Source organism: Marmota marmota, unplaced genomic scaffold, assembly GCF_001458135.2.
Source record: "Marmota marmota marmota unplaced genomic scaffold, marMar, whole genome shotgun sequence".
NCBI classification, from domain to species: Eukaryota; Metazoa; Chordata; class Mammalia; order Rodentia; family Sciuridae; genus Marmota; species Marmota marmota.
The window spans coordinates 693,509-720,339 of NW_026000172.1; the positions used below are offsets into that span (position 1 = coordinate 693,509).

The window sequence follows — 26,831 nt, forward strand, 5'->3', positions numbered from 1 at the left end:
GACCTCTGGACCCTTGGAGTGCCTTTTTCTCAGTGCCTTGTCCTGGCCACCTCGACTGGGTTGTTGATTGACTCATTGATGGAGCCAGAGGAGGGGCCTTCTCTGGTGGCAGAGAACAGCGTATGTTTTCAGACACACCTGGCCTCTGTTGTGACTCAGGCTCCAGGTATAGGTTTCTATTTATTGATTTCCTTAAACACTTTTTGCTCCTTGGTGGTGTTTTGGTTCAGTCTGTTTGTACTTCCTCAGGACCTGGGTAACTCCATGGGGCTCCGGAACAGCTTGGGTCTCTTTGTCAGTGAGCAGTCCTTTCAGATTCCTCCCCTCCTCCCTCTCCTCCTTCCTTCCTTCCTTCCTTTCTCCCTCTCTCTCCCCACCCGCACTGTGAAGGGAAGATCTTAGAATAGCCAGAATCCAGAACATCTCCAAGTCTGAGGCCTTTGCTGGCAGGCCCCGGGGGAAGGGGCCTAGGTATTGCAGGCAGGTCTTTTCCATCTCTGGCTCTTTTTCAGTACTGGGGATCAACCCCCCCCCCCACGCACCGGGTGCTCTACTCCTGAGCCTCATCCCCATCCCTTTTTAGTTTTTTATTTTGAGACAGGGACTCACTAAAGTGTTGAATCTGGCCTCGGACTGGCAATCCTCCTGCCTCAGCCTCCAAGTTGCTGGGGTTACCAGAGTGGTCACCACACCAGCTATCTCTGGTCCTGCAGTTTAGCCCTTGGTACCATGAGGCTGGAACCCCATGTTTGCTGGCTTCTCCATAGCACTCCTATGACCCTGGACTGGCAGCAGGGACCCAGCCCAAACACAGTGTGACACCCAGCCAAACCCACTTTTCTCTTTGCAAGGGCCTCACTGGAGATGGACCGTGCCTCTCAGAGAGCAAAGATGGCCTGGGCGGCCTGAGGGTGGTCTGTTCTGCTTGCTCACCACCACCCTGATGCCGCCCATCACAGCAGTGTGCAGACACCCTCTGCCCTGACCCCAGAGGCGCCACTGCCCCTGGCTTCTGCTGCAGGGAGCAGCGAGTCCGAGGGTCCCTGTGAGTGGCGCTGCCCTTGTATGCACCAGTCCCCTTCCTGAGCACAGCGCCTCTGCCCAGCCTCCTCCTTCCTCCTCTAAGTCCCTAGTTTCTGCCTCCGCTCCTTGGCCTCCTTGTTGTGAGGTCCATATCTAACCTCAGACTTTCCCAGCACACTGCATGGTCTAAGCTCCTGGGTGAAAGGGGCATAAAAATTTTTCTTCCCTTTCCTCATTTAGATTGCAGTCTGTCCCTGGGCCTCCCACCAATCTGCATCCTGGTGCAGGACAGCCTCAGAGCCAGTGCTGACAATCAGCGTGCCAAGTGGCTTCTGGTGGCAGGCGCACAGGAGGCCTTCTGAGGTCCCCATGTTGGAGGAAGCCGAGTGAACAGAGCTTTACCAGATCCAAGGAGTCTGGCTGGCATGTGGCCTATTACTGTGGCCTCCACCACAGCAGCCTCTCCTTACACAAGCACCTGCACGCACGCCACCCTCTGCCAGAGATTTCTCTTCTCGTTTTTCTTTTTTGTACCGGGCATTGAACCCAGGGGCTCTTAATCCCTGAGCCACATCCCCAGCCCTTTATATATTTTTTTTATTTTGAGACAGTCTTGCTAAGTTTCTTAGGTCCTCACTAAGTTGCTGAGACTGGCCTTGCGATTCTCCTGCCTCAGCCTCCCAAGTCACTAGGATTACAGGCAAAGGTTTCTCTTCTTAAAGCCTAAGGTGATTTTTACATTTTACTTCAAACACTGAAGACAAGTGCAGGAAGCCAGAAGGCCAGAGCTGAGCTGGACCCAGGTCCCCAGGTCCAAAGCCCATGAGAAGGCTCTTCCAGTTAGGCCATCTTTTTGCATGTTTTCTGTCCCAAACTGAGTATTTCGAGAAACTTTGAATTAAATTTATTTGGATATTTGTATTTAATTTGTATTTAATTAGACAAATGGACTTTTTCTACTTGCACTACTTAAGGATTCACAGAAGAGAAATCAATTCCAATCTCTTTCTCTGGCGGTGGGATTTTAAGTTTTCCCCCAAATTGTGAGGATTTGAAAATCAGCTTTCATGAGGGCTCTGTGGAATGAAGCCTCAGCGCTGCAGCTGGGACTGCTCCTTTGTGAATATGCAAATTTGCATCTTCTGTGGCTCCCCCTGGGCTTGCTGGAAGTCTCCCAATGTGGTATTTGTCATTAAAATCACCGTGTTATGTGGGGGGTTGTGGTGACTTCCCCAGATGCAGTGATCCTAATTGCAACCATACAGGTTATCCAAACACAGCTTGAGTACTGAAAACAGCCCTGTAAGCCAGCCCTGTGAGCCAGCGTGCCCTGGTAGGTGAGCAACGCATGCAGAGGAAGGCAGAGCTGGGTTCTGGGTCCTGTGCGGTGGGCCCAGGTCCTTCCAACTGGCCTCTTCTTAAATCAGGAGTCTGACAGTGTTTACAAACATTAGGCTTTACTAATATTTGCTTTCTGTGAACGGAAAACCCAGGGCACCTGCAGTGTGGAAGGCAGGGGTGCCCCAAATGTGGCCTCAGGGAGTCCCGAGGGCTCAGTTCCACAGTTGTCTGGACCAGTACTTCAGAACACGCTTGTGCATGGGGCTTGCAGGAATGCAGATTCTGCCCTGGGCTGGGAACTCTGCACTCCTAACACCATCCCTACAAAGCTGTTGCTGCTGGTCTGTGGGGCCCACTTTGAGTAGCAGAATCTAAAGCCAAGTAAATACAACCCAGTTAACAAACGAGAGAGAATCTACCCCCCGGGGAGGCTGTTTCCATTGGCCTCGGTTTTCCTAGCCTCTCCCATCCAGTTCATCCACATTTACATCTGCAGAGTAGAAAATGGTGAACATCTGACAACATCCGTGGAACTGACTCTGACTGTTGCAGGGCCCCCGGGAGCTGGGGGAAGAAGAGGCTCTTGGCCAAGCCCGCCCCCGCCCAAACCACCGGATCCTCAGCACTGTGCTTGCAGTTTTCCCAAAATGCTCATGGACGTGGTGATCCACCCACTCTGGCCTTCCTGATAACAGGCAGCCCAGCCAGCAGTGAGGGGTTGGTCCAGAGTAAACCCACCCCGGGCGCCCGCTCAGACCTGGCCGAGGATTGACATTTCCTTTAGCTGTCTGAGCAAGAGCCATCCTGGGCCTCTCCCAGCAGCCCACATCTCCTCCGGGCCAGCAAGCCTGTGGGCACTCCATAAATACTTGTTGATTGACTTGACTCATTCCCTGGAGAAGAAGAAACAGGGAAGTAGGGAAAAGGGAGCGGACTCAGTTCTTTCTAAGCGTCCTGAGGAAGGGCCCCATGCACCTCGGGCTGCAGGATGTGGCTACTTTCATCCTCGAAGCAGCAATGAGGAGTTTAGATTTTCAGTATTCATTAATTTCCCTCCTTAGAGGCTAGAGACAGTGGTTCCCTCTAGAATTTCTAATGGGGAACCCAGCAGATGTGCAGCCTCATTGCTGCCCAGAAGCAGCAGCCCTGGCTATCCTGTGGCACGGGGACTTGTTCAGTCTCCAGCTTCTGGTGGGCAAGGGTGGACTTGGCCGCAGGCATTGTCTGCAAGGCCTGGGCCTGTTCTGCTCTCTTCATCCCAGTCTGGCCCCCATCTCCTTTGCTCCAGGTGGGAGGCCTGTGTCCCCTTGGCACAGCATGTCGGCAGAAAGGGTTTGTGACAGGAGCCAAAAGCCCAGCTCTCAGGCCGGCCCCACATGCCACTCAGCCACCTTTCTGGGATCTGCAGAGCCTCCTCTGAGCCTGAGTGGCTTTGACCTCCTCCCTAGAACCTTTCCTAGACCATGCTCCCCACAAGCGCCCTTGCTCCCTGGGGGCCTCATACCCTGAGAGTTTGAACTTGGGCTTCCACCAGGCTTTCAGGAGACTCAGAAGAGACCCAGGAGCTCCTGGGGCGGGAACACCCTCAGGTCTGGTGCTGCAAACAGCTTCCCAGGTGTGACCCAGGAGCAAGATTTCTGCCACTCTGCTTCAGCTTCTCATCTGTGAGAGGAGATCACGGTAGTTCTACGGCCCGAGGCGCTATGAGCATCGGTCTATGGGCGCCAAGAACTAGGGCAGTGCTGGCTGTTTTGAGGGTCATCAGTGCTGTTTTATAGAAATTGTGAGCTTTGGCTTGCGGCCAAGTCCACCCCGTCAGCACCCTGCGTGCTCAGTAGGTGCATCCTTTAAATTAAAGCATTAATTTTCTAACAAGAAAGAGAAGTGGGAAGCCAGGCATGATGGTGCACACCTGTAAACCCAGCAACTCAGAAGGCTGAGGCAAGAGAATCCTGAGTTCATGGCCAGCCTTAGCAACATAGCAAGACCCTCATCTCAAAATAAAAAATAAAAAGGATCCAGGCGTGGTGGCACATGCCTGTAATCCCAGCAGCTTGGGAGGCAAGGCAGGAGGATCGTGAGTTCAAAGCCAGCCTCAGCAATGGCAAGGCACTAAGCAACTCAGTGAGACCCTGAGTTCAATCCCTGGTACCAAACGAACAAAAAAAAAAAAAAAAAAACGGCATGGGGATGTAGCTCACTATCACAGAGCCTTGGGTTCAATTCCTGGTGCCAAAACAGGGTGGTGCAGAGGGATGGGGGGGGATCCCGCAGGGGGTGTTAGGAGCAGCGGAATGCAGGCATGTATTAACCAGCAGCCCTCTGGTGGAGGAACGCTCAGGCAAATTGGCATTTGCCAATTTTCTTGGTGTAAATACCCCCACCCAGGCGGATGTCAGGCACCAGTACAAGATAGTGAGTCCTGAGTTTGGCAGAGATGCTAATGCCTAGTGCCAGCCAGCTCTTGTCTGCCCCTGGGGCATCTGTGACAGAGCCACAATCTCTACCGCCATCACCTCAGCCCTCTTCCCCACCCCCACAGGTTGACATTTTGGCCTTTAAAAAAAAAAAATGCTAAGATATCAGACACAGCCTAGCTTGAAGGGTCAGTAACCCTACGTGGGTCACGCTGCCCACAGAGTTGGTATCCCTGTCAAGGAAAGCCCTGGACGCAGGTTGAGGGAATCTGGGGACAGACAGCCTTCCAGGGGCCTTGTGGAGCCACTTCAGGCTCGAAGGAGCAGCTCGGACTCTGAGGGTGCCCAGTGTGAGCAGAGATGGGCCACGAGGCCTCACGAGCTGGGTTCCAGGTGGCTCCAAAAGTCCTGGGGCCGGCCGAGTGGCGGAGGCCAGGAGGAAGAACAGGGCAGGGTGCAGGTCCGTTCCTTGTGTGGGCGCCTGTGGTTGGCTGGTTTGGATTTTGGTCTTTTGGTCTAATTGAATGATTTTGGGAATAAGAGGAAAAAATAACCACTTTTTCTCACCATCTGAATACTGTTTTTGAATAAGCAAGAATAGGTCAGTGCTCTTAGTGGGCAGGTCCCGGCCTTGCTGGTGGCCCACACCCCGACACTGGGTCTGGGGAGACTCCTGTACTGCGCTCGGGATGCTGGCAGGAGGAATCAAACCTCCTGCTTTGTAGTGCGTGGGGCGTGGGGGGCAGCAGTGAGCAGGCACACGGAGTGGCAGTGGGCTGGCTGGCATACCTGCAGTGCGTGGTGCGACAGTTGGTGGGCAGGCAGTGGGCGGGCACATCTGCATGCACAGGCAGGTGGGGGCGACAGAGGTGGGCACACCTGCAGTGTGTGGAGTGGCAGTGGGCGGGCACACCTGCAGAGCGTGGGGCAGCAGTGGGCAGCCACACCTGTATTTCCAGAGACCTTTTCTAGCAGCTGTGCTCAGCGAGGAGTGGCACCTGCCCAAAGTCACCTGCCAGTTGGGACAGTTAGAATCGAGTCTCAGTTTTGCCTGCTGTGTTCCACCCACCCCCTAGCTGGCCCTCAAACCCACCAACAGGTGAGTCCACCCTGCAGGCCAGGAGAGTCCAGCACCTGTGCTGGCCATGCTTGCTGGGGCTGGAGGGAGATAGAAGGAAGTCCCCCTCCCAGCAGCTATAGCGCCTCTGGATTCCCAGTGGTCTTCAGCTGAGGGTGCCTTTTGAAGCCACAGCCTCGTGGCCGAGGGCCCTACCTTCAGGAGCCACACTCGTGGTGACCCTAGCTCCCCAGGCACAGCATAAAGCCAGGGCGCTTCTGACTGCTGCCTCCCATGCTCACCTCCGGCCCCTCCAGAAGTGCTTCCCTAGGAGTTTAGGACTCTCTGGCTCCCAGGAGAAGGGCCACAGAAGTCACAGTGTGATGGAGCAAGTGTCCCCCACCATGCTCCGGTGACGTCTGCACTGTCACCGGAGCATGTGACTCCCAGGAGCACCCACCACCCGTTCTCCCAGCCCTGGGCCCAGAGTGCAGGTTGCACCTTCGGGGCTGAGTGGCGGCAGCTGGAGGAAACAAGAGGCCTCTCAGCATAAAGCCTCAGAAAGCCTAGACACTCTGCACCAGAGGACATTAGCCCAAGACTTAGCCTGGGGAGCAGCCGAGGGCCTCTTGAGGCTTGCAGCACTCCTAACCAAAGCCCTCACCCCTGGAGGAAGTTGGCCCCTGACCTAGTGGCCCGTTCAATAGGGAGAGTGGCAGGCCATGACTGCAGAGGGACTCTTCCTATTCTAAGGACAGAGCAGAACCTGCCGTGGAGGGTGGGAGGTCTGGCCTATGCGGCTGCTCCACCACCACTCACGGTGGTGTCTTCGCTTGTCTCTGTGGCTGGCTTATGCTGGCAAGCCAGCATGGCAGATAGGGACCATGTTCCTCCCGGCTACACGCATGGGGGAGCATTCAGGGAGAGACCAGACCTCATGCAGGAGCTTTCTCTTAAGATTGAGAAGGTGGACCCCCAGGAGGCGCCTTGGGCCTTGGGAAAGGGGCTGTAGGCCACCCCCCATCTCAAAAATACCTTCCTGCTATTTATCATCCTGTAAGAGCTGGCCTGGTCCAGGTCCTCAGCTCGGAGCCCAGCCCAGCCTCCCGCCCCGGACTATACTCATCTTCTAACACTTGTCACCTGAGGCCCAGGAGTAACCGTGGACCATGTGCATACAGCAAGGGACGCACAGACCCTGCTGTCAGCTGTGACTTGCAGGAAACTGGGTAGGAGCTGGGGGCTGTTCCACCTTTGGGAGCTCTGCACCCTTTTTGCTAAGTAGCTCGCAACCGGGAACAGGTGGGAGGGCCGAAGGCAGCGGGCACAGGTGGCCGGTGAGGGCTCTATTTGGGCTGCTCTGCATCATCAGGGATAATCATTTGTAGACTTACTGCTCCTGCAAACCACAAGCCCTGCGTGGGCTCCCTGTGCTATGCAGCAGGGATGAGGTGACCACCCCGCCCCCCGCCCCGGGGCAGCACTGGTAATTCAGATTTGGGCAGATGTCAGGAGGTGAGGGAGGCTTCTGAATTATAGAACTGACACAAAAGGGCACTCTGTTTGGTTTGGGGGTTTCTTTGGTGGTACTGGGAATGGAACCCAAGACCTTGTGCATGCTAAGCAAGTGCTCCCCTGCAGTGTCAGATCCACAAACCCCAAGGAGCAAGATTCGCCACACTGACCTTGGCCAGGAGTGTAAGCCAGGCCGTCAGGCGTCCCTGGGCAAGGCCTTTTGGGGGTCCATTGTAGTTAAGGGGTCCTTTCCCCTGCATCTGGGGGCTCAGAGACTGTTTCATAGCCATTCAAATATTCCCCTTGGAGTGTCGCTTGCAATTCACGCGGCTGTGGGTGAAGAAAGGGCTTGCGCTGGGAGTCGCTGGAGCCTGCAGCCAGCACTTAATGAGCTCTGCCTGTGTAAACCGTATTAATTGTGGTTGTTGCTTTTTAATTGCCCTTAAGTTTCTTGTATGCTCACCACCCCAGGGCAGGAGCTCTGGTTTCTGTTTCCGCTGGGGGCCCCTCTCCTACCCCGATGCCTAGTGGCCTCATCAGACCGCTGAGCTCTGCTACCCCACCCCTCCCTGTCTGGCACCAGTGCTGGGAACAGCGCAGTGCTGGCTGCCCCCAGGGGGGTGGTGACCTGCAATTCTCCAGTGGCAATGAGCCGGATACCAGTGAGGGGACTGTGCCTCACAGCCAGGTGGGCATCACCAGGACACTCCCCCACAGGCCCGTCGCTGGGACCTGGCAGCATAGCAAGATCCTCAGCACGTGAGGACGTCTACCCTGAGAGGCTCTGGTGAAGGACAGTGCACTCGAAGAACCTGGAGGAGGTTTTGAAAACAGAAGGCCAGACCTTGATCTCGCGTTTGGGGTTGAGGACCCCTAATGCCGATTCACCCCAACTCACGTGTGGCCGCCCTGCCAGCAGACTGACGGGAATGCCTGTGGAGGACTGTCCATAGACACCTCAGAGGACTGTCCACAGGCGCCTCCGGCTGGGCCCTGCCTGTGAGAGAGCCATAGCCTGCTTCCCGACCCCTGAGAAAGGCCGCCTCCCTTCCTACTCCTCCCCAGGCCTCAGTCCCTGACCCTTGGGCCTCTCCCAGGCCTGTGTGTGACAGGGCAGGGCCCTGCCCTGTCAGGGACCTCTGCAGCCTGCGGGGAAGGTGCTGAAGCAGGAGCGGCAGTTGTGGGTAGCCTGTCTGTCCTGCGTGGAGTCTAGCCCCGGCCCTTTCTCCCAGTGGTCACTGTGCAGTGGTCGGCAGGCCTGGTGTCTACAGCCTTTGTCTGAGCCCCCTGACCCTCCCCAGGGACTTTTGTTGGTGGGGTGTTGATAGCCCCTGAGAAGCTTCCTGGCAAAGGGGAGGTTAAAGTACAGAGGGTGGGGCGCTGTCAGGGTGTCTGGGCTGCAAGGAGGGAAATAGCTGAAGATCCTCTTCATGGCTCCAGGGGAGGAGGGTGGGCACGAGCAGGCCCGGCCTTGTGCTAATCTTGCTGGAATGTAACCAGTTTGGGCAGTTTTTGGCCTGGTGTTGCTCTGGGGCCAGCGCCCCCGCCTCTCAGGGGTTGGCGTGGTCCCCAGGCCCCTCCACCTGTGTCTGCTCTTTGTTTGTGGCAACCAAGCTTTGGGGAGTCCGAATTAGATGCTTCAGGTGGCAAGGTCAGGAGCACCTGCAATGCTCACCTGTGAGGGAGCCGTGGCAGATCCAGGCACCTCACCTGCAGGGTGGGCAGAGGGGGACGCTGTAAGAGGAAGCCCCCACCTGTTGGGTCAGGCTGCTTGGCTGCCTCCTGGGGAGTTCTGTCTGCTGCAGGAATGGGATCTGTTATCTTGGCCTGGGTGCTGGTTACATAATTTCTACATGTTAGAATGTCCTCGAGCTACACACGGGATTCGTGCACTTGCCTCTAAATCGCAGGCCTTTGTTTAAAAGCTTCAAAAACAAATTTCTAAAAAGCCTCCTTCCTATCCAAGGACTGGGGTGGAGCCCAGTCCAGGTCGTCCCTGCCACTCTGCTCACATGATGCTCCTGGTCCCCAGGGCCCACCCCACTGCACAGCTGCCCTCCAGGTGCTTCTGTCCCCTGAGCTCTGGGGACACCTGCTGCCCTGGCAGGGGACACCCAGCAGGCAGGACTCTGCTCCTCCTATGCCGTCGCTCACGAGCAACCCGTCTGGTGGGCCCACCCTGAGCTTTGGTGCTTCCTTTAGACTCCTCGTTTTCTGTGATTCTGGATCAGGAAGCGATTTCCCTCTGAGTATTTTTAGGGTCATGAGATTCGACATCTAACATTCAGATCCTGGCTCCGCACTCCACGCTGTGTGGCCTGGGAACCTCGTCTGTGAAGTGGGGGCAGCAACAATACTGACCTCACAGGGCTGACGGAGGACTGGGAGAAGCTTGGACCGATGGCTGCGCTTATTATGCGGACAGCGATTAGTTTCCATCATTGTCATCAGAACCACACTGCCCCTCACCCTGTGGTCCCTTCCCACACACAGCATTGCCCTGCGCCTCAGTAGCTGGGCCCCAGTGGACACCTCCCTCAGCCACTGCCCTCCCCACAGGGCAGCCATGAGTCCAGGAGCCAGAGTACCGATCTCTGCCTCCCCAGGGCCTGCCTGGGCTCCCCCTCTGGCCTGTCCCCCAGGTTAGCACCCAGTCCCCAGGGTGCACACCACTACGCTGAGGGGTACCCGGGGCTGTGTCTGGGGTGTTCCCAGGTGTGGTCTTGAGCCCTCCTGGGACCTGCTAGAAGTGGGGGTGGACGGGGAGGCAGGGCCTGCCGGATCAGGCTCCTCCCAACACCACCACAGTTGGTACAGAGATCACAAGTCTGAGAACTCTGCATCTACGCGTTTTCACCTCACTAGGAAAGGGTTCTGCCATGCTAGGTGGACACACTCGACGGCTTGTCAGCTTGAGTCAGAGCTTGAGTCAGAGCTCGAGTGTGCAAGCGTGTGAGTGTGCTGCCACACTGCCCCCAGGCCTTGCAGATACGCAGGTGGGCATGTCCCCTTGCCTGACCATCACAGCCTTCTGAGACCCAAGCCAATCAACCACATTCTCCTCTGTCATTGTCTTGGGAAACCAGGGCCCCATGTCCCGTGTTATCTGGAATTCAGCTAAGGAGTGAATATGTGGTTCTAGAACAGAGAGCCCTGCCCTGCGTGGGACGCGCCCTTCCAGGCCAAATGCAGCCTCTCCTCTGGCCTTCACTGCCCACTCACACAGCAATTATCTCTTGGGACACAGGCGCTGGCCTCAATTGCTAGACTGTGACCACCCCAAGCCACAGGGTCCCCGTCCCTGAACCACAGAGGCCGCAGCGTAGTCGCACAGTGCGTATTTGGAATGCAGCTGTACTCGCCTGCAGCAGGCACGCTGATTGGTGTCCCTGATTGGTGTCGGGGTTCAGAACCGGCCTGCGGGTGAACCTTGCCCTCCCTGTGAACACACCCAGGCCCTAGAAAATCCAGTGGCCAGCCTGCAACTCGACCATAAACCCAGGCTTCCTTTCTATTATCTTGGACGGGGTTTGCTGGGTCATTTGTATCTGTAGGAAATCTCAGTGCTGCTGCTGAAAGGCAGGTTTTTCACATTCATTTGTTCTTTCAGTGGTTTGGCCCATAAAGCAGCGGGCTGGCCTGAGGGAAAATCCGGCCTGAGAGAATCCCAGTTTGTCTTTGGTGGTAGAAATTAAACAGCTTCTCCAGGCCGTGCCCTCAAACTTCGCCCCGTTTGCTATTGAAAATGGCATCTCAAGGGGTAAAGAGAGCCGTGGGATAATAGAGACTGAAAAATGTTTCAGTTTTAGCCATTTTGTTTTCTTTTTTTCTTGGAGAATAATCTTTTGGGAAAAACTTGGAAGGAGACCTTTCGAGCCACACAATTTCTTAAGCTGAATTCAAGCCTCAAGTCGTGGCTTGATTCATTTTTCTAAACAATGGACAAAGAAGCGCCGGGGGAGAGCCGGAGATAGGGGGGGTTGGGCGAGGAGTGCAGAGCGGGCAGCATTGCCCAGGAGTGTCCCACGCTGGCCGGCACCATAGCAGCCCCCCAACGTTGGCGGTCTCCATAGTTAGGTGGCTGGGACTACAGACATTGTGCACGTGTAGGGGGATCCCCAAGATGCCCCCTCCCTACACTCAGATCTCCCGGGGTTTACATCAAACTGGGGTCTCCCACGTTGTCCATCTCCGGGTGGTGTGCAGGAATCAACCCATCGCTCAGAGGCCATGGGTATGGAGTCCAGGTAAGGCCTCTGGGGACTCAGGTCTTGCCATAGTTGGTGAAGAACTCGCTCTCTGCAGCACCTTGTCAGCTTGCAATGGCCTGCGTGAAGACTCTGCAGAAGCTGTGGCTCACAGGATCTTTACAGTGTGCACTTACCGTGCAGGAGCTGAATATACACTCAAAAGCATCATTACAGTTATCAACTACTTCTGGAATTCTTGCTGGTGTGTGTGTGGTAGTTGAAAGCCCAAGCTATAAAATTTATTTCCAATAATATTAGTAGAATTATTTCAGCCCCTAGAGCCCGCCATAAAAGCTAACTATGACGACAGAGGCCACAGGCCTGTACCTGAGGACATTTGGTTTCTATCAAGGTGCATCACACAAGCCAAACCTCGGATGGCCACCTCCAGAGGCTGCTCCCCAACAGACATTAAGAGAAGGCATTTGGGGCAGGCTTGTGACTATGGGCCAAGTGAGCTGTGGGACCTGCAGGGCCAGCCTGTGACAGCCTACTGTCAACCCCCATGACAGGGCGTGGGAGGGGACTATGCAGTGCCATGGGGACTGTGTGTGTGTGTGTGTGTGTGTGTGTGTGTGTGTTTTGACACCCATCTTCCAAGTGCACCCGCGTGTCCCAACAGAGAAGTAAGGACCAGAAGTTGCACTTTTTTTTGGTACTGGGGATTGAACTCAGCGGTACTCAACCATTGAGCCACATCCCAGCCCTATTTTGTATTTTATTTAGAGATAGGGGCTCACTGAGTTGTTTAGTGCCTCACAGTTGTTGAGGCTGGCTTTGAACTCATGATTCTCCTGTCAGCCTCTCGAGCTGCTGGGATTATAGGCTCTTCAAGATGTTGCCAAAAGAAGAGATCAGGGGCTGGGGATGTGGCTCAAGCGGTAGCGTGCTCGCCTAGCATGCGTGCGGCCCAGGTTCGATCCTCAGCACCACATACAAACAAAGATGTTGTGTCCGCCGAGAACTAAAAAATAAATATTAAAAAATTCTCTCTCTCTCTCTCTCTCTCTCTCTCTCTCTCTCTCAAAAAAAAAAAAAATCTAAAAAAAAAAAAAGAGGTCAGGCCATGAGCAGAGTGGGCCATATGTCCATGGGAGCTCCCAGGACCGCAAGGCCTCTTGAACTCTGAAAGCTTGAACTCTGAAAGCAGTGGGGAGCAGGAGTATGGACAGTCCTCCTGGAGCCGGGGCCTCCAGTAAGTCCTCCAACCGATTGCAGCACTGGGATCAACTGCTGTGGCTTCAGTGCCCTGTCCTCACCCAAAGTCAGGCCAGGCCAGTGATGGTGCTCTCCAGAAATCACAGAGCCGCTTCTGCTATGCACGAGGGTCCTGTGTGTGTGTATGTGGACTACCCACCTTCCAAGTGCAGGTGAGGACAGCAGAGGTCCTCCAGGAGCCCACCACCTGCACCACCAGTGACCCAAGGTGCCCAGGGTGGTGACCAGCCCCTGGCAGGAGTCTCTCCCAGGCATAAGTTGGGATGCGCTGTGAGCACTGTGGCTAGAGAAATGTCAGGGGGTGCTGTCGGGTGGGATCAGGTGGCCAGTGTGGGGCAGGCTGGAGCCCTGAGGCCCACAGGGAAGATAGGTAGTTTTTTCTGCAAACTTGGGCAGCACCAGAGCTCTTGGCAGGGCAGTGACACAGTCAGTGGGGAGAAGGACAGCTGGGCTGCAGAGGCACTGCAGAGGGTTAGCGCCATCTTCGGAGGTCGGGGCAGTGGTGAGAGGCTAGTGTGGAAGTGACCTGAGAGGCCGGCCAGAGTTACTATGAGTGGACTTCACCTCTGCCAGATGCAGGGGCCTGGGAAAAAAGAAACCAGAACTGTCCCTAGGGTTTGTGCCATGATCGGGGTAATCTGTGTCCTGGCTTGCCTCAGTTGTGCAGTGGCAGTGTCCCCTGGGCTTTCAGAAGAGCCCTGGCTTCCAGGACATTGGAAAGCTAGACCAGTGCTGAGGCTGGAAATGAGGAGAGAGGGCAGGCCAGGGCAGGGAATTGAGAAGACCCACCCCCAGGGGGCTGAGGCACCAGGGGTGACGGAGGGGGCCAGATGGGTGTCCCAGAGAGGAAGGAGCTTACTAGGGAAGAGACCTGGAAGGTGGCAGTGCATTCAGCAGCTAGGAGGTCAGCAGCAGCCTTAGCAGGGTTAGTGTCCCTGCAGGGAAGCCAGACTGCTGTGGACGGAGGGATGGAAGGAGCAGAAGGACCGTTGATAAGGGGAGAGTGGCAGCCTGTCTGTCTGTGGGGGTTTTGCCAGTAACACTGGTTTTCTTTGACTGTTTTTCCTTCTGATGGGAAAGTGGGAATTGAGGAGAAAGAAATCAATGGCCCACTTGAACCCTGGCTTTGAGTTTGATTCGGCACGTGCTTGAGTGGCTAAGGATTCCTGACCGTGGACCGTCAAGGTGGATCAAGTGGAGAATTTGGCCACTGAGCTACAAAAAAAGGATTGAAAGGGGCCACACCTCCACGACCTGGCTCTGTGTGCCCATCACGGATCCTGGGACACAAAGTACAGTTGTCTTCCTATCCAGTGATGGCCTTTTAGAGTCAGCGGAAGGAACCAGGTCCTTCTGAAGTGGCAGGAGTGGCATCTTGTCACCAGATACAGAGCCTGGTCACTCACAGTCTCCAGTTAGTTCTGTAACTGACCTGATGCCCAGGTTCTGCCTAGACCTGGGCACCACCAGGCCACTCAGGAGATGGTCTCTAGGGTTTCTCTGCTCAGTATGTGCCTCCTCCATAACCAAGCCCTGGATTGGGCTGCAGAGGTTGGAGAACACAGCAGCCCCTCTCTCTGCCTAGAAGCAAGGCCAGTGACCAGCTAGGGCCATCGGGAATGTCAGGAAATTCTGGGGTGATGGAGACTGTCCCAACGCAGGCGTTTCCTCTCCAACTTCTAGTGGCTCCTGTGTGAGCCCTGTGAGGGTTTTTCTGAGCTGGTGGTTTTTCCACATGTACCAGAAACTTCCACCTTGAGCCTTAATGGAGCTGGGTGTAGGTAGGGGACTATGGTGGCTGGCATACAGTATCACTGAGAAATGAGTAATGGTGGGTGAGTGGGTGCCTGCCCTGGGGGCATCAACAAAGAACATGAAGGCAGACTGCAGGGCGGCGAGTGTAGCTCAGTGGTAGCACACTTGCTTAGTGTGCACAAGGCCCTGGGTTCCACCCCCAGCACCAAAAAGAAAAAAGGCATAAAGGGACCCAGGGCTGAGGATCAATGGAGGTATCTCTAAGGAGAAGCCCAAACAGTGGGTAGAAACTGCAGTGTTAGCCAGGCAAAGTGCCGTACTCCTATAATCCTAGCAGCTCCGGAGGCTGAGGCAGGAGGATCGTGAGTTCAAAGCCTCAGCAAAAGCAAGGCTCTAAGCAACTCAGTGAGTCCCTGTCTCTAAATAAAGTACAAAACAGGGCTGGGGGTGTGGCTCAGTGTGGATTCAATCCCTGGTACCAAACCCCCCACACCAATAAAGAAACTGCAGTGTTATGAGGCGGGTTAGCATAGAGGACAGCACCAACCTCATTAGCTTCACCTGCAATCATCATATATATTTGTTTAGCCAAAAGAAGAAAATGATGCTCATGATCTTGTCATTCAGAGATACTTTTGGCTTGGCTCTCATTCTCCCTCCCTCCACATCTCTGTTTTTCAAAAGTGGACTCTCTATCTATTTGGCATCCTTCTTCTCCACTTGAGCATCTGTGACAAGCACCTATGCATGTCTAAATGTTCCCCCGCTACGTGAGGCCAAGCGCCCTCATGGCTGCTTGGGTATTGAACGTCTTCCAGCCGCTGCGGGACCCCTCTCTACAGCTGTATTTTGCTCACATCCTCAGTCACTTCCTTTGATGCATTCCTAGAGGTGGCGAGTCTTTGGAAACTTGCTCCAGATCTTGAAGTTGCACAAGAAGGAATTTACTTATAGATCCTCCCACCAGCAGGGCATGGAGAGGAGCTCATGGGATTAAGAAGGAAAAGCCTTTGCCAACCCGACAGGCTGCCCGGCTCATTCCTGAGTGCATGATTCCCTCCTCTCGAACTCGACTAGCAAAGTTTAGGGGAGGCTCCAGCTTCACCTAGGTGGCTTGGCACCTAGCCCAGAGGGTCTCTGCTGTCTGCCCACACAGCCCCCTGCCTTGTCCAGTGGCTCATGGGGACAGCAGGGGACAGTGTGGAGGTTTGGTGGCTTCCCGTCTAGCCGCTCGGATGGGTATTTTACGGCTGTACATTGGTGTTCATAATATTGATTTTATTGCATTAATATCTTGTTCCCTTTCAATTACTTTTACATTTGCCCCTGTAGTTTATATGTTAGCAGCAAAAAATAACCTGAGCCCTCACAGCTCCTCTACAGCTGGGGGAGGCCCCTGGGTTGTTCTGACTGCAGCTGGACCATGGGTATCTGGCGCCCTGAGGAGCCCAGGGCAGGCCGCGGGAGCTACGCTGCCCCCTCCCAGCACTGGGTGGTGGGAGTCTGACGTGGTCTCTGGAGGTGACTTGGCAGGCTGCTCCACCTCTGCGTACCTCAGTCCCTTGGTCCCTTCATCCAGGATCACAGTGGATAGCTTCTAAGGCTGACAATAGAGTGAAACAGTGAGGGACGTGGCCAGGTGGACAGCTTGGTGCAGGGCAAGCACCATCTTCAAAGGAAGCCATTGACCCTCCTGTGCAGACGGTGTGGCCGTGGCTCTGCCATTCCTACCTACTTTCCTGGAATGACACCATATCGGACAGTACATTCCATCAGTGTCCTGCGCCGGGTGGAGTTGAGTGGCACAGCCAGGTAGGACGCGCAACATCCTGGGTGTCTGACGGTTGGTCCCAGGTCCCTGGGACAACAAGAGGCATGGATGTGTCGGTCCCTTATATGAAACAGTGTCATGTCTGCAAGGAGCCCGGGCACACCTTCTCTTAAATTACTTAAGATACCTGACAGATGCTGTGGAGATTGTGGTCATGGAGTCATGTTGAGGAAAACCTGGACACGATCAGTACACACCCCACACCGTGGGCCACCATTCTCCAGTGTGCAGTGGGTGGAGCCCGGGGACCAGCCACCGGGGGATGCGGAGGGAGGGATGGCAGCATTCACTTACTTTCTGAAGTCAGTTTATAAACAATAAAACTATAAGAAAACTACAGATATTGTCCATGAATGTCCAGTGGCTGGCAGACCACCACTGGCAGTGGACACCCGCTCCCGTTTCACTGCTTTCACCCTGGTCAACCGAACAAGGGACAAGTTCAAGAGTAGTCACTGATTTCCCAGAGACACGACATTTCCATCTGGAGCTGGCTGGGCAGCGGTACCTGAGACACCTGCGGTGGTGGCCAGGCACCTCTCAGGAGGATGTGCTATGCCATGGTGCAGGGCCAAGGGACATATAAGACTGGGTACCGTCCCCAGAAAGTGTTGAGGAGACGGAGAGGAGATGTGAACCTTCCTGTGAGCAGGAGTCGGTGGGCAGTGGAGTGGGCCACTGACTCAGAAGAAAGAAGAGGCCAGGCCAGTCGAGGCCAGGGTGCCCCTCCAAGTCAGGGATAGAGATGGAAGGTAGCTGTGCTAACCTCTGGGTCTGTGGACAAAGCCTCTTCTTCCAGTCCCTGGGGCCACCTACCCACAGGGCGTCTGCAGAGGCCTTCCCAGCGCCTCTTCCTGGTGCTGCCCTGGCCTCAGACCCCCTTGTACTAGTCACACTTGTTTTCCTGCTTTTTTACAGTGGCTCCTCATTGTAAGCAAGCATCCAAAAAAATCAAAGTTTTCCTGAAATGTCTGTGTACACAAAACACATGTACACACATCGTAAATGGGACATCTGAGGTATCATTAGACGGAAACTGGGGGCAACACTCTTTCCTGAAGAGAGGAAGCAGTGGCACCATGAGTCTGTGTGCTGCATGTGGCCAAGCCAGGGGCAGGGGCCACACCAGTGATCCCAGCAACTTTGGAGGCTGAAGCAGGAGGATCATGAGTTCAAGACCAGTCTCAGCAACATAGCGAGAATCTGTCTCAAAATAAAAAGGGCTGGGGGTGTAGTTCAGTGGTAGAGCCCCCCTGGGTTCAATCCCCAGTACCACTTCAAAATAGGTGTCTGACCCACAAGGCCCATAGCCTGTCTATCTAGCATCCCTCGCCCTCCCTTCAGGGTGATGCAGAACTCCTCCTCCTCCCTAACCCTGAGGCAGGGTGCGAGAGTGTATACACTCAGGCCAGGCTGAGGTGTGGGATCTGTACTCCCGGGCCTCCTCACTGGGAGGCAGCTCCAGGCTGCCTGGCTCTTCTCCGGTTGTTTTACTGGCCCCAGATAAGCACTTCCTGTTCCCCATTGATCTCACTCAGCCCTGGCTTCCTGCCTCCTCAATACCTGGGATGCCTTCCAGCCCCTCCCCCACCAGGGAAACCCACACACTTGAGTTCCCAGGCCTGCATTGGGTCCATGGGACTCTGCATCTGTTTCTGTGGCCAGCCACGTTCTCTGCAGCCCTCACCCCTCCCAGGAGCTTGTTTCCCTGATGCCAGCAGGAGAGGAAGTTCCTGCCCATGCTGCTCTCCAGACAGAGCACTGGCCATCCACCACCAGGCCTCATCTGAGCCTGGCAGAGTAGTCTCAGCCCCCTGTTGGCAGCTACCTGGTGTCATGCAAGACACCCTGGTCCCACAGAGCCAATGCAGGAAGCATGCAGTGACCCACAGGCATGGTCTGCTGTGGGCACAGGGGCATGGGAGCACCTGTATCCCACACCCGCCTTTCCAAGCTTCCAGGATCAGGCCAAGGCTTCAAGAAGGCAAAATCTGTCTCCTTGTACCCTCCAAGTTCCTCTGTAAAAGCCCAAAGCCCCACTTTCTAGTACCAATGTCGATTGTTTTAGTGACCTTGGGTAAATTTAGGAACTTCTGGCAAGCTTCGTTTCCTCATTTTCAAAATGAAGATGACAGTATCTGTTTTACCTGTATCCAGAGGTCAGTAACATAAAATCAGATAACATACAATGTTACCTGAGAAATGGCCAGGCACCATGGTGCACACCTGTAGCCCAGCTTCTCAGCAGGCTGAGGCAGGAGCATCTCAAGTTCCAGATCAGCCTGAACAACCTTATTAAGACCCTGTCTCAAAATAAAAAGGGCTGAGGGTGTGGCTCAGTGGTAAAGCATCTGCATAGCATGCATGAGGCCCTGGGTTCCACTCTCAGAGCTGCTAAATAAATCATATAATGAATGGCTGCCCCACTCAGATGCCCTCCTGCCCTGCGGTTTCCAGACTGATACTCTAGTCACTTTGTGCTCCTTGTCGAGTCTCCCCTCTAGCCCATCAGGTCATCATCACCTCCTTCTGTCTGGGTGCTCCCAGGTCAGTCCACAGGCAGTTCTGAGGGCAAGTGAGGACCCACGGACGGGGGTGGGGGGAGATGGGCTGGGCACAGGAGCAGTAGTGGCTCTGAGCAGAGGGGAACTGGTGCCCTTCATCTCCACCCATGCCCTCAAAGAGGTCACTCCCCCAAGATCTTCCAGGACAGGCTACCAAGGGGCCCAGCCAGCACAGGAGACCTGGATTCCAGCGATTTGATTCATGGCACAGGTTTGGGATGAAAATAATTGAACTAGGGTTGCTTTAAACAGCTTTGGTGACCGCTGTGGGCCTTTGTCTTGGTGTTTGCTTTTGTTTTTTGGTATGAGGGATTGAACACTGGGCCTCCCCAGCCCTGAGCTACATCCCCAGCCCATCCCCCAGCCTCCCTAACCATAACACAGAAATGCAAATTGAAACTCCAAACCTTTCCAGTTGGCAAAGATCAGAATGTTAATGACCCCTGTGAACCTGGCTTAAGCTCTCTCCTGCGGAAACTTACCAAGACTTCTCAAAACCTCCTGCGCACACCTTAGACCTCACTGCCCCTCACAGCTAGAAATGAGTCCCACGACTCTGTCCACCCATGAGCAAAGAGACACAGGCTCCGGGAGGTCAGCCAGGTTCACTGCAGCCAAGGCTGGGAATCACCCACACAGGGCTCTGAAGTGAATTGTGGCGTGAAGCAGGCGCCATGAAGCCGTCACCCCGAATGAGGCTGCTCAGCAGGAACCGCCATGGCAGGGCTCACCTAGTGGAGCCTATACATGGGCCAGAGGACAGGGCCTGGAGCTCCAGGCACAGAAATGAGGAGCCAAGAGCAGGTTGGAATCCCAGGGCTCTGCTCCAGGGGGAGCCCTGGTCAGGGCCACTGGGCTGGCCCTGCCCGTGCTTGAGGCAGTTTACCTCTGTTCCTGCCAGAAAAATGCCCCTGGCCAAGTGTCAGCTCCCCCCAGGATCCAGGGTCCCCACAGCAGGTACAGTGAGCAGCTCCTCCCCCGACTCTGCCTTCCCTTGATTTTGTTTGTTTGTTCATTTTTTGTTTTTTCTTTCTTTTTTGCTTCAAGACAGGGTTTGGGGCTGTGTTGTTTTGAGAGTCTAAGGCTTTACCTCCACACCCCTGGGTGGGACCCCTTCCCACCAAGCCCCACAGAAGAGGGAGAGCCCTGCAGAAGGTGCAGTAACAAATATGACCGCTCTTGAATGACCACGCAGTCTTGCTCTTTCTCTTTTTTTTGCTGTTCTTTTCTCCCTCTTCTTCCTTTTTCTGCTGTGTTGTGTGAGCTGGCCTCAAACCCCTGGGCTCCAGCAATCCTCCTGCCTCAGCCTCCCAAGCAGCTGAGAAAAGAAAGTAGCCCCTGGTTTACCTGTTCCTCAAGAGCTCACTAGGTGCCCCCTGCCCTGCAGCCTGTCCCCTCCAGTGTGATTGACACATGGAGACACCCCCTGCCCAGTGTACAGCCTCCTTCCCAGGTCCTCCTCCATGGGAGGCCATGGGGTCCAGGCCCTGCCTGTAGGTAGGTAAAACACCCCATTTTGAAGATGAGCCAGTCGAGTCCAAGGAGGCCAGAAGAACTGGGACCCTGGTCACGCTCTGTCCTGCCTCACTGAAAGCTGTTCCTGAGGAGCAGCCCATTTTTAAAAAACCTCTGTCAAATTCTGGTAGGCAAAATTTCCTGGTTCTCTGGAGCTGGAGGAGAATAGTTTGAGGTAACTTGGAGGAAAAGGGGGTGGTGTGGGGAGAGGCAGAGTATGCAGGGCTGATCGGCCTCTGGGGGCCAGGCCTGTCCTACCTACATGTTGTTGTTTACTGTCTTCTGAGTTGATGACTCAGAGGTGAAATGATTTTGGAGCCCTCTGCCACCAGTGCATGGAGCGGGCAGAGCATCAATTTAAAAAAAAAAAATGTGGTAGAGTTCTTGCCTGGCATGTGTGGGGCACTGGGTTTGATTCTTAGCACCACGTATAAACAAACAAATAAATAAAAGTCCATCAATAACTAATAAAAATGTTTTTTAAAAAAACTGTTGAGCCAGATGCAGTGGCCCACGCCTGTAATCCCAGCAAAACAGGGTCTCGTTAAATTAAGTGTCTTGTTAAATTGCTAAGGCTGAGCTGGGTGTGGTGGCATACACTTGTAATCCCAGTGGCTTAGGGAGGCAGGAGGATCAAAGGTTCAAAGCCAGCCTCAGCAATTTAGCAAAGTCCTAAGCAACTTAGTGAGACTCTGTCTCAAACTAAGGGAAAAAAAATTTTTTTTTTGAGGGCTGGGGAGGTAGCTCAATGGTAAAGCGCCCCCAAGTACAATCCTTGGAACCAAAAAAAGTGACTAAATGTCGTGATGAGGAATAGAAAACCACCAGTTTATTGGTTTGAAACCTGCAGAAGTGTGACTCTAAATAACTGCAGTAAATTGTGTCTGTCATGTTAACTTCAAAAGCAGCTTATGATGGAGCAGGAGGCTTTTCAATTGGACGTATTTGTAAGGACTGTCTGGCCAGAAACTTGAGGAACCCAACTTCTAGTGAGGTGGCCTGTGGGATTAGGTGCGGCCACCTTCCTACACATGCTGAAACTACTCTTTTTATAAAAGAAAGCAAGGGACTCAGGATGAAGCACAGTGTAGAGCAACGGAGACCCCAGGTTCCCTCCCAGGGCCACAAAAACGAAATGAGACAGTGGAGGCCTGCATTGTGGTCCTGCTCTCCTGGTGTTCCAGCTGATCTGCCTTGTTGGGGACCCAGTCCTCCTAAATCTTGTGTATAATTAATTATAATGCCCCAGTTAAAAATAGGGAAAATATGCCTTTTGGGTGGGGGTGTTGGAATCTCAATTTTTTCGCTCTTGGAGAGGCTTTTGTCGCCCTGCTGCTGGGCTAATTGCGCCATGTTGGTGTGTTTTTGGCTGTTGGGCCGGGTCTGGTGTCCTTCCGTTTCCGCAGAAGGCAAAGGATCTTGCCCCAGCGGCAGGCAGAGGCAGGCAGGACCAGGCTCAGGGCGCCCGCGCTGCCTCCAGATCCCAGAGCCCGAGGTGTGGGAGCAGGAGGTGCAGCCTGGTGGGGTCAGCTCTGGACTGCTAGGGAGTTTGGGGCTTTATCCCTTGACCTCAGAATCCAACCAGGGAGAGCCTTAAGCGGGGAGGAGATCAGGCTGGTTAGGATTTCAGAGCCAAAACTCTTGTAGGTGTTTGGAAAACCTTTGAGAATCAATTAGCTTCCCAACTGGCAAGATGGAGAACAAGGGAAATGTTCGTGTTTCTTCATATGTTTCCATTTATAATAGGATTCTTTTTGTTAAAATTGCCTTTGGCCGGGCATGGTGGTGCATAATCCCAGTGACCCAGGAGGCTGGGGGATCACAATTAGAAACCAGCCTTAGCAACTTAGTGAGACCCTGTCTCAAAATGAAAAATTAAAAGGGAGCGCATTTTCCATATTTTTAATAAGTGCATTATAGTTGTACATAATAGTGGGATTTGTTACAAATAGTATACATGCACACAATATAACAATATAATTTGGTTAATATTGTTCCCCAGTACCTCCATTTCCCTCACTTCCTCTGCTGCACTGATCTCCTTTCTGTTTTCATGAGATTCCTGCCACATCTTTTTTCCTTTTTCCTCTCTACCTTCCCCATGAGAGAAAACATATCACCCTCCACTTTCCATTTGACTAATTTTACTTAACATGTTTTTAAGTTCCATCCATTTCCTGCAAATGATATAATTTCATTTTTCTTTTTTTATAGAATTTATTTTAGTTGTAGATGGACCCAATACCTTTATTTTATTAATTTTTATGTGGTGCTGAGGCTCGAACCCAGGGCCTCACATGTGCTCCACCACTGAGCCACAACCCCAGCCCCTCCATTTTTCTTTACGACTGAGTAAAACTCCACTGTGTATATAGGCCACGTTTTCCTTTATCCATTCATCTGCTGATGGATGCTGGCCGAGGCTGGTTATGAAAGGTGCTGCTGTAAACATGGGCTGCGGGTGTCACTGCAGTGTGATGACCTCGGTTCTTCAGGATAAACCAAGGACTGGCACCTCTGGTGATATGGTGGTTCTGTGCCTAGTCTTTTGAGGAACCTCCATTCTGATTCCCATAGCTGTTGTACCAAGTACAGTCCCACCAACAGGTTAAGTGTCTTTTCCCCATGTCCTCCCCAGCACAAACTCTGCCTGTGCTCTTGACGACTGCCACTCTGTCAGATGAGGTCTCAGTGCAATTCTGGTTCGAGTTTCCCTGGTTGCTAATGATGCCGGACATTGTTTCATGTATCTGTTGGTCATTCGTATTTCCTCTTTTGAGAAGTGTCTGTTTAGCTCATTCACTGAAAGGTGGTCTGGTGAAGTTGTCTGAGTCTGTATGTTTTCTGATATTCCTCAAGAGCAGAGCGTCTGAATGTCATTGTGGGAAGACATGGGCCTGTGGGGCTGGGGATTGTAGCCTTACTTTGGTGTGCCAGGCCCGAGCATCCTCTCGGGGAGGACGGGGGTCCTCACTTCCCACTCAAGGGGCCCCGGCTTCTTAGGTCTCTGGAGTCATTCATTGTTTACCACTGGGGACCACAGAGGCAGGAAGGACCCGTCACCTAAACTTGCCAAGTCCCATCTTCTGCTACTGAAGCACAAAAAAAGAGTGAGTCTGGAAAGCAGGCCCTGGGGCTGTGGTTGTCACACCTGGGGACATTTTGCTGCTTTCCTCACTCCCCACCACAGCAGCATCCCATTTGGAGCCGTGCTATGGATTCTGTGACGTGAGTTTTGTTTCCTCGGGTCCTGGGTCCGCTCAGAGGGCTTTCTCTGAGAACAGAATGTGAGTGTCCCCAGAGCCCTGTGGGTCCTGCCCCTGGGAGCAAGCTTGGGGCGTGGTGGGTCAACAGGGACAGGTCCTGTCCTCCCTGCACCCGGGAGCGGGAGGGTTAACCTGTGCGCTGTGGCAGGTCACCTCTGTACAGGGCATGCTGGGACTTCCTCCCAGCTGTTTTACATCATGAAGATTTGTGTGCTGGGGAAATTCCAGGGCACAGCTGCAATTAATCTGCTGCTGGGTCTCCAGGCGGAGCTGGTCTTGGAGGATGATTCTCCACCTCCCTGCAGGAGAGGGGCTCAGGTCTTTAGGGCAAACATCCTTCAGAGGGTCCCTTCCCCAGGCCCAAGTCGAGCGGAAACAGCCCACCTGGCCCAGTGCTCGTCCAAGGAGGGCTCCGGGGAGGAGCCCGAGGGACAGAAGGGGACTCGGAGCAATGAGGAAATGAGGAGCAGCACCCTCTGCCTAGTGGGCCAAACCACACCGACAGCAGCATTTGACACAGATGTCACCAAAAGACTAGTTCACCCTGAGTTAGGAATGTGGAGGTGAAAACCTCCGGCAGTCTGAGGAGCATCCCTCAGCATGGTGCAAGAAGAGCGTGGCCAGTGGGGCCTCCCTGGGTGCCCCAGAGGTGCTCCAGCGTGGGAAACCCATCAGCCGTCCAGCTCCCCCGAGAGCTGGGGAGACCACAGGACTACTTTGGTGGCTGCTGAGAGAATTCAACTTTTCCAGTGAAAAAAGGAACAGAATCAGCCTTCCTTAAAAGGTAAAGATGTGGTCAGACCCTGGCCTCACGTCCTGAGCCACCGTCCAGAGCCCTAGCCCCTCGGGAGCTGCCCCCACCTGTCCATCACACACCTGGTGGCAGGCTGTGCAGCCTGTGAGTCCAGGCTGGCTGTGCCTGACTCTTGTCCCCTTTCTCCTTCCCATGCCAAGAGTCCTTATCTCATGTGCAGCACCCCAGAGGCTGCTGCCCAGGCTCTGCATTCTAGTGGGACTCCCAGGAGGGAGACGACCTGCCTGCAGGGTACTCCCCTCGCCCTGTGGGGAAGCTGGCCAGGAGCCAAGCCTGCAGGAACCAGTTGCATGGACACCTGAGGGCTCAGAGGACCCAGCAGCTTTCCTTTGGCCACATTCCATTACTGGGCAAAGAATCTGAGTTCAGCCACATGTCACTTAATCCCCAAGGACAGGAGCAATAGCCCCGTGAATGAGGGGCTGACCTTCGTGAGAATCACCAGCAGAGGGAGCTTCATCTCCTGGCCTTGGACGGGCCTGACCTAGGACCTCAGAACAGCCCCGCCACTCCGGCGTCCTCACCTGAGGTGGGAGGTGCAGTGAGCACTGCCACTCCTGTTGCCCAGATGCTGGTCCTGGGGCGCTCACCACCCCTGCAGTGCACCTCTCCTCAGCTGCAAGACCTCCCGTCCTACAGGTCACCACACCCCACCCCAGCATACATTGCAAACCATTGAAAAGGCACAGTGGTGATCGGGGAGAGCGACAGTCCTCCACACTGCTAACCCAGGACACGTCCTCTACGCATGCCACCCCAGAGGCAACACTGCTGTCTTCCCACACTGGGGGACACACCTATAAGGGACTGCTCTTCAGTGGTGGGCAGGCCTTCAGATTGTCACCCACCCTGCAGGCTCCTGGGACACTCAGCATGTGAGTCTGGACCCGAGGGGAGAAGAGGCTGGGGTGGTCTCCTCCCCCCAAAGCTCAAGACCCCGAATTAGGTGGGTGAGACACCAAGCACATGGCAAGCAACCCGAGATCCTAGCTATTGCCAGAGCCCTTTACCATTAGGTGCGTGTTCACACGCGTGTGTGTGCCTGACATCCCAGACCCTGGCAGACAAACCCCATGGGTCTCAGGGAATCGGCATAGCCTCCCTTCCCCGGGGACCTTTGGCAACGTCCAAGACGTCTTTGGCTGTCACACTGGGCAGGAGGCTACGACCCTCCAGTAGGTGGAGGCCAAAGCGCTACTCATGTTTCAGCACTGTTGCCTACGGCAGAGGACTACCCAGCCCAATGCCAGTGGTGCCAAGGCTGAGAAACTCAGCACTGCCACCAGCGTCACTCAAGACCCCAAGCCCTAGCTCCGTCCCAAACTGATCTCAGACTCCCTGAGCCACGCCTGTGACCTGGCTTGTGGCCTGAGGGCTCCCTTCCCCTGTCTCATGCTGGCAGGCTGGGCCTTCTCTAACACCGATGTTGGATGGTTGCTTCCAGGATGCGCTAGCACACAGTTGGTCCTTGAGCATAAGCTCTGGTGACCTCAAGCATCCCCTCAGAATGCTGGTGCCTGCATGTCCCCTCACGTCTGGGTGGCAGCAAGAAAGCTGAGAGAGCCCAGCAAAGCAAAGGAATCATTGGGGTGGGCATCAGTGCTGTGAAGAGTGTGGGGTCTGGAGTCTGCCCCTGCCCCAAAATGATGTGTGAATGGGCTTTGAAAATCGCAAATGAGGCACCGGCACCGTTCGCTGGGGAGATTTAACTACTGATGACAGTATTTGTCCAGGAAGTGTGGGCTCTGGGTAGGGCAAGGTGGGCGGGGTGGGAAGGAGGAAGAAGATGGTCAGCAGGAGATGGGGATTGGGCTGGACTCCCTGTGCAGGGCTCCAAGGGCCCAGCCTCTGTGCCCACCCCACAGGTTTCCTGAAATTTCCTGGAGTCACCACTTCCTGTCAGCGCTTCCGTTCTCCAGGTGGCTTTGAGAACCCTGCAGGGAGGCTGCCTTGCTGGGCTGCTGCCCCAGGCTACCTGTCCTGGTGGAAGAGGACACCTACTGAAGGTCTCCCTCCTGCCAGGCGCTGTGCTTAGCCCCCACACTGTCCCTCCCACACAACCTGCAGTCAACAGCTCCCCTTCAGATGAAGGAACAGGCTCTGAGTCGCATGGCAGGTGGACAGAGGAGAAGCCTTGTGTGCTGGCCTCGGAGTCCAGGTGGCTCTTCCCAGGGACCCTGCCTGCTGCCCGCTCTCTGCTCCAGCCCAGGCCAAGGCTGCACCACCCCAAGTGGAGGGAGACTTTCCCTGGAATAGAGCACTGTG

At 54.5% G+C, this 26,831-nt stretch overlaps 1 protein-coding gene across 5 annotated transcripts in view; it reads left to right on the forward strand.

The window, feature by feature from the left end:
* Window positions 1–26,831, forward strand: part of Tcf7l1 (transcription factor 7 like 1) — a 112,544-nt gene that overhangs the window by 67,641 nt on the left and 18,072 nt on the right. The window contains exon 1 of one of the 5 annotated variants that reach the window (XM_048787768.1): window positions 23,974–24,536. The exons of 1 other annotated variant lie outside the window; for it this stretch is intronic. The gene's annotated coding sequence lies outside the window, so the exon portion shown is untranslated. Of the gene's footprint in view, window positions 1–23,973; window positions 24,537–24,571; window positions 25,513–26,831 lie in introns of those variants that run through there. 3 more of the 5 variants (XM_048787770.1, XM_048787769.1, XM_048787771.1) reach the window with 3 other exon arrangements.